At 33.0% G+C, this 8,001-nt stretch overlaps 1 long non-coding RNA gene across 1 annotated transcript; it reads left to right on the top strand.

Moving 5' to 3' along the window:
• The first annotated feature begins 3,705 nt into the window (after nt 1-3,705).
• LOC140746654 (uncharacterized) lies at nt 3,706-4,735 on the top strand. Its single transcript, XR_012102790.1, has 2 exons — nt 3,706-3,924; nt 4,085-4,735. It is a non-coding gene; the product is annotated as an uncharacterized LOC140746654 (long non-coding RNA).
• Nucleotides 4,736-8,001: the final 3,266 nt, after the last annotated feature.

Raw genomic sequence — 8,001 nt, 5'->3', positions numbered from 1 at the left:
AAACTCGTCGATTTTGCAAAGCCTAGTAATAAAATGATACATTTGTACAATAACTGACCCAGGAACTCACACTAAAGTGCCAGCACACTACAGCATACTAGAATAGTACAAATCGGAAAGATTTTCGACAAAACTTTTTTTCATATTATTTTCACGTAACCAGGGGGAAGGAACTCAGCGGTTTTACATAGGCTAGTAATATGGCTACAATTTAAAAATATAACCAATCCTAGAACTCACACTAAAGTGCCAGCAGAGCATACTAGAATAACAAAAATCGGATGGAGTTTCGAGAAATATTTTTTTTTAATTATTTCCACGTAACCAGATAGCGGGAACTCATCGGTTTTATATAGACTAGTAACATAGCTACAATTTAAAAATATAACCAATCCCAGAACTCTCACTAAAGTGCCAGCAGAGCATACTAGAATAACAAAAATCGGATGGATTTTCGACAAATATTTTTTTTTTAAATCATGACCACGTAACCAGATGGCGGGAACTCATCGGTTTTATGTAGATTAGTAACATAGCTACAATTTAAAAATATAACCAATCCCAGAACTCGCACTAAAGTGCCAGCAGAGCATACTAGAATAGCAAAAATCGGATGGATTTTCGACAAATATTTTTTTTTCAATCATGTCCACGTAACCAGATGGCAAGAACTCATCGGTTTTATGTAGACTAGTAACATAGTTACAATTTAAAAATACAACCAATCCCAGAACTCACACTAAAGTGCCAGCAGAGCATACTAGAATAACAAAAATTAGATGGATTTTCGACAAATATATTTTTACAATCATGTCCACGTAACCAGATAGCGAGAACTCATCGGTTTTATGTAGACAAGTAACATAGCTACAATTTAAAAATATAACCAATCCCAAAACTCACACTAAAGTGCCAGCAGAGCATACTAGAATAGCAAAAATCGGATGGATTTTCGACAAATATTTTTTTTTCAATCATGTCCACGTAACCATATGGCGAGAACTCATCGGTTTTATGTAGACTAGTAACATAGCTACAATTTAAAAATACAACCAATCCCAGAACTCACACTAAAGTGCCAGCAGAGCATACTAAAATAGCAAAAATCTGATGGATTTTCGACAAATATTTTTTTGAATCATGTCCACGTAACCAGATGGCGAGAACTCATCGGTTTTATGTAGACTAGTAATATAGCTACAATTTAAAAATACAAACAATCCCAGAACTCACACTAAAGTGCCAGCAGAGCATACTAAAATAGCAAAAATCGGATGGATTTTCGACAAATATTTTTTTTTTCAATAATGTCCACGTAACCAGATGGCGGGAACTCATCGGTTTTATATAGACTAGTAAAATAGCTATAATTTAAAAATATAACCAATCCCAGAACTCACACTAAAGTGCCAGCAGAGCATGCTAGAATAACAAAAATCGGATGGATTTTCGACAAATATATTTTTTCAAACATGTCCACGTAACCAGATAACGGGAACTCGTCGGCTTTATGTAGACCAGTAATAAAGCTACAATTTAAAAATACAACTAATCCCAGAACTCACACTAAAGTGCCAGCAGAGCATACTAGAATAGCAAAAATCTGATGGATTTCGACAAATATTTTTTTTTCAATCATGTCCTGGTAACCAGATGGCGAGAACTCATCGGTTTTATGTAGACTAATAATATATCTACAATTTAAAAATACAAACAATCCCAGAACTCACACTAAAGTGCCAGCAGAGCATACTAGAATAGCAAAAATCGGATGGATTTTCGACAAATATTTTTTTCAATCATGTTCACGTAACCAGATGAAGGAACTCATCGGTTTTATATACAATAGTAACATAGCTACAATTTAAAAATACAACCAATCCCAGAACTCACACTAAAGTGCCAGCAGAGCATACTAGAATAACAAAAATTGGATGGATTTTCGACAAATATATTTTTACAATCATGTCCACGTGACCAGATAGCGGGAACTCATCGGTTTTATGTAGACTAGTATCATAGCTAATATTTAAAAATATAACTAATCCCAGAACTCACACTAAAGTGCCAGCAGAGCATACTAGAATAGCAAAAATCGGATGGAATTTCGACAAATATTTTTTTTCCAATCATGTCCACGTAACCAGATGGCGGGACTCATCGGTTTTATGTAGACTAGTAACATAGCTACAATTTAAAATTACAACCAATCCCAGAACTCACACTAAAGTGCCAGCAGAGCATACTAGAATAGCAAAAATCGGATGGATTTTCGACAAATATTTTTTTTTCAATCATGTCCACGTAACCAGATGACGAGAACTCATCGGTTTTATGTAGACTAGTGGTTGTATTTTTAAATTGTAGCTATGTTACTAGTCTACATAAAACCGATGAGTTCTTGCCATCTGGTTACGTGGACATGTTTGAAAAAATATGTTTGTCGAAAATCTATCCAATTTTTGTTATTCTAGTATGCTCTGCTGGCACTTTAGTGTGAGTTCTGGGATTGGTTGTATTTTTAAATTGTAGCTATGTTACTAGTCTACATAAAACCGATGAGTTCTCGCCATCTGGTTACGTGGACATGATTGAAAAAAAATATTTGTTGAAAATCCATCCGATTTTTGCTATTCTAGTATGCTCTGCTGGCACTTTAGTATGAGTTCTGGGATTGTTTGTATTTTTAAATTGTAGCTATGTTACTAGTCTACATAAAACCGATGAGTTCTCGCCATATGGTTACGTGGACATGATTGAAAAAAAAATATTTGTCGAAAATCCATCCGATTTTTGCTATTCTAGTATGCTCTGCTGGCACTTTAGTATGAGTTCTGGGATTGTTTGTATTTTTAAATTGTAGCTATGTTACTAGTCTACATAAAACCGATGAGTTCTCGCCATATGGTTACGTGGACATGATTGAAAAAAAATATTTGTCGAAAATCCATCCGATTTTTGCTATTCTAGTATGCTCTGCTGGCACTTTAGTGTGAGTTCTGGGATTGGTTGTATTTTTAAATTATAGCTATGTTACTAGTCTACATAAAACCGATGAGTTCCAGCCATCTGGTTACGTGGACATGATTGAAAAAAAAATATTTGTCGAAAATCCATCCGATTTTTGTTATTCTAGCATGCTCTGCTGGCACTTTAGTGTGAGTTCTGGGATTGGTTATATTTTTAAATTATAGCTATGTTACTAGTCTATATAAAACCGATGAGTTCCCGCCATCTGGTTACGTGGACATGATTGAAAAAAAAATATTTGTCGAAAATCCATCCGATTTTTGCTATTTTAGTATGCTCTGCTGGCACTTTAGTGTGAGTTCTGGGATTGTTTGTATTTTTAAATTGTAGCTATATTACTAGTCTACATAAAACCGATGAGTTCTCGCCATCTTGTTACGTGGACATGATTCAAAAAAATATTTGTCGAAAATCCATCAGATTTTTGCTATTCTAGTATGCTCTGCTGGCACTTAAGTGTGAGTTCTGGGATTGGTTATATTTTTAAATTGGGTACTTGACACTAATAACAATAAAATATGAAATATGATCGATATGATAGCTTATAAGTAAACATAAATTATGCAGTATTTAGTTTAATTTTTAATACGTTCTAAGTATTTTAATTTTTTAAAAGAAATTTTCGATTTTTTATCTGTGGATTTTAAATCCCAGAACGGCGACAGTGCTGCCTTAAATGTCAGGTGACGTCACCACATGCATAATAAACAAGACAAATAAAAATGATATCGTTTGCTGTTAGAGTTGGTTGAATTTATGTTGTGAACCGAAATGAATTAACAGTATATTAAAGCTGATAGCGTGAATCTGCTTAAAGAAGATATACAATGCAATAAATAAAAACGAATACAAAAACTTCCGTGAAATAACCTATGGAAATCACAAATAAACAACGTAAGTAAAATATTCTTTATATTTACATTTAAAACATTTCTTAACCGATTTCCGATAGAAGAAAGGTTGTCTTTAAGTGATTATCAAGCTTTTTAAACTATACTTATATTCTTATGTGAACTGCTCTAAGGTTATTTATTGGTTATATTTATATTTTCAGATCTTCGCGACACTCATATAGTAACGACGCTATAGGGTATGTGCAGTTTAAGAGGCAGGCAAGTTTGTATTTCATGAAAAGTAAAAGTTGTCCTGAATACAAGGTACATCAAAAGTCATGCTCAGTTTCCATGACTGTATATGAAAAACAAAGTATTATTAAATGTGATGACTGTCCTACTTCCCAAGGATGCAGCAAACATGATTTAATGTGGAGTCATAGAAAGTGAGGAACCAAAATTTCAAAGGTGGTCAGCACTCTGAAGTACATAAAGTAAAGGAAATGGGAAATAGTAGTTCTTTACTTGAGTAACAAGATGAAGGAAGGAAAAAGACCATACAGTTGCTGTTATTGCACTACAGATTTCTCAAAATGACAATGATAAAAATTATATATCTAGTTGTTACAGAAAATAATTTTAAAAATGAAGAAAGTACACACTCAAGCAGCACAAAAATTCAGCTTAGCAAGAGCTTCAATATACAAGAAAATAATAGCTTCAAAATGCTTTGAGGTTATCTCTAGTAAATATTGTAAATGTAACATATAATGATAAATATATACAAAATTTTTATGGTGTGTACTCAATAATAGACCCATATAAACCTAACAAACAAAGCAGTCGGTTAATAAAAGATTAAAATTAGCAAATCATGTATTTTTAATTATACAGTCCTGTAAGTTAATCCGTGCACAAGTAATAATAACTCAGTCATCGAAATAGTTTGTTTCTTATTAATTACAGAATGAGGCCTTAAAATAGAGAATTCTCGTAGACGTCTTTTAATTCATTTATTCTATTCTTAACTAATACTATTCTAACTCTATTCTTATTGTAGACATCTTTATAATATATGAAATATATGAATATTTTAACTTGCTGTTTTGTTCTGATTACATCTGGGTTTGATGATTTAGAGTAGAGGAATCACTCCTTATTCTTTTTTCTCATTAATACTTCTATTATATGTTTGAATCCTCTGTCTGCAAGTTCTTTTAACGTTTATGAGATTTCGGTTTAGGAACGTGTATAAGCAAATTTGTTAGGATATTTAGCGATCGTACTTGTACACATCGTCACTGCACACGTCTTATAACTTGTCATTTATTTCAATTTTAGTTATAAAAGCTAAATAACTCCCTATTTTCTTCCGAGCGTTGTTTGTTTACAGTATAATGACGTGTCGCCACAAAATGACATTTGACTGCCTGATTTAACGCGACGTTCCGTTCACCGTAAAGAAACTTTGTTTTTTATTAATAAATAGCCCTTTTTTCGAAGAAGTGATCAATGAAAGGCATATATAATACGTATACTAATTCATTACAACACTTTCCCAAAAAGTGTCAAGTAGCCAATTGTAGCTATATTACTAGTCTACATAAAACCGATGAGTTCCCGTTATCTGGTTACGTGGACATGTTTGAAAAAATATATTTGTCGAAAATCCATCCGATTTTTGTTATTCTAGCATGCTCTGCTGGCACTTTAGTGTGAGTTCTGGGATTGGTTGTATTTTTAAATTGTAGCTATGTTACTAGTCTACATAAAACCGATGAGTTCTCGCCATCTGGTTACGTGGACATGATTGAAAAAAAATATTTGTTGAAAATCCATCCGATTTTTGCTGTTCTAGTATGCTCTGCTGGCACTTTAGTATGAGTTCTGGGATTGTTTGTATTTTTAAATTGTAGCTATGTTACTAGTCTACATAAAACCGATGAGTTCTCGCCATATGGTTACGTGGACATGATTGAAAAAAAAATATTTGTCGAAAATCCATCCGATTTTTGCTATTCTAGTATGCTCTGCTGGCACTTTAGTGTGAGTTCTGGGATTGGTTGTATTTTTAAATTGTAGCTATGTTACTAGTCTACATAAAACCGATGAGTTCTTGCCATCTGGTTACGTGGACATGTTTGAAAAAATATATTTGTCGAAAATCTATCCAATTTTTGTTATTCTAGTATGCTCTGCTGGCACTTTAGTGTGAGTTCTGGGATTGGTTGTATTTTTAAATTGTAGCTATGTTACTAGTCTACATAAAACCGATGAGTTCTCGCCATATGGTTACGTGGACATGATTGAAAAAAAAATATTTGTCGAAAATCCATCAGATTTTTGCTATTCTAGTATGCTCTGCTGGCACTTTAGTGTGAGTTCTGGGATTGTTTGTATTTTTAAATTGTAGCTATATTACTAGTCTACATAAAACCGATGAGTTCTCGCCATCTGGTTACGTGGACATGATTCAAAAAAATATTTGTCGAAAATCCATCAGATTTTTGCTATTCTAGTATGCTCTGCTGGCACTTTAGTGTGAGTTCTGGGATTGGTTGTATTTTTAAATTGTAGCTATGTTACTAGTCTACATAAAACCGATGAGTTCTTGCCATCTGGTTACGTGGACATGTTTGAAAAAATATATTTGTCGAAAATCTATCCAATTTTTGTTATTCTAGTATGCTCTGCTGGCACTTTAGTGTGAATTCTGGGATTGGTTATATTTTTAAATTATAGCTATGTTACTAGTCTATATAAAACCGATAAGTTCCCGCCATCTGGTTACGTGGACATGATTGAAAAAAAAATATTTGTCGAAAATCCATCCGATTTTTGCTATTCTAGTATGCTCTGCTGGGACTTTAGTGTGAGTTCTGGGATTGTTTGTATTTTTAAATTGTAGCTATATTACTAGTCTACATAAAACCGATGAGTTCTCGCCATCTGGTTACCAGGACATGATTGAAAAAAAAATATTTGTCGAAATTCCATCCGATTTTTGCTATTCTAGTATGCTCTGCTGGCACTTTAGTGTGAGTTCTGGGATTGGTTGTATTTTTAAATTGTAACTATGTTACTAGTCTACATAAAACCGATGAGTTCCAGCCATCTGGTTACGTGGACATGATTGAAAAAAAAATATTTGTCGAAATCCATCCGATTTTTGTTATTCTAGTATGCTCTGCTGGCACTTTAGTGAGAGTTCTGGGATTGGTTATATTTTTAAATTGTAGCTATGTTACTAGTCTATATAAAACCGATGAGTTCCCGCTATCTGGTTACGTGGAAATAATTAAAAAAAAATATTTCTCGAAACTCCATCCGATTTTTGTTATTTTAGTATGCTCTGCTGGCACTTTAGTGTGAGTTCTAGGATTGGTTATATTTTTAAATTGTAGCCATAGTACTAGCCTATGTAAAACCGCTGAGATCCTTCCCCCTGGTTACGTGAAAATAATATTAAAAAAAGTTTTGTCGAAAATCTTTCCGATTTGTACTATTCTAGTATGCTGTGCTGGCACTTTAGTGTGAGTTCCTGGGTCAGTTATTGTACAAATGTATCATTTTATTACTAGTCTTTGCAAAATCGACGAGTTTCCACTTTTAAATAACCTTTTTCCATATTTTTTTTTTTGGTTAAATTTTTGTTTATTTATTTTATCTATAAATTATTTTTTAAGTTTAATTCGCGAGAACTATTACTGAAAACTATTAGGAACTCCAGATATTAGCTAATTACACTAATCAATAGCTTTTTTTTCAATTTTGTAGAAAATGCTCTGCTGTGTGAAGTTAGCAGAGCATTATTTCATTCTGCTTTATCTCCGTGAAATCGCCAGAACTATTCCTGAAAACTATCAGGAACTATAGAACTCATGTGCATGCGAATAGAACTCTTATTTTTTAGTGCTCTGCTGGCAAATGCTGTGCTAGTTTCACGGACACCAAGATACGCTACACTTTGACATTTTCTTAATTAACTAATAATTTTGTTATTGATCAGTCCCAAGCTGCTTTATCATTAATATAATCAGAAATTTTATAATAAGCTTTACGACTTAGTTTGATTTTGATAATGACTTTAAATTTATTAATTGACAAATTTCTGATTTCGATAGGCAGTTTATTATAA

This window comes from Epargyreus clarus, unplaced genomic scaffold (genome assembly GCF_041222505.1).
Source record: "Epargyreus clarus isolate Ecla_fem2 unplaced genomic scaffold, WU_Ecla_fem_2.2 ptg000013l, whole genome shotgun sequence".
Classification (NCBI taxonomy): Eukaryota; Metazoa; Arthropoda; class Insecta; order Lepidoptera; family Hesperiidae; genus Epargyreus; species Epargyreus clarus.
This window is presented reverse-complemented; position numbering and strand designations above follow the sequence as displayed.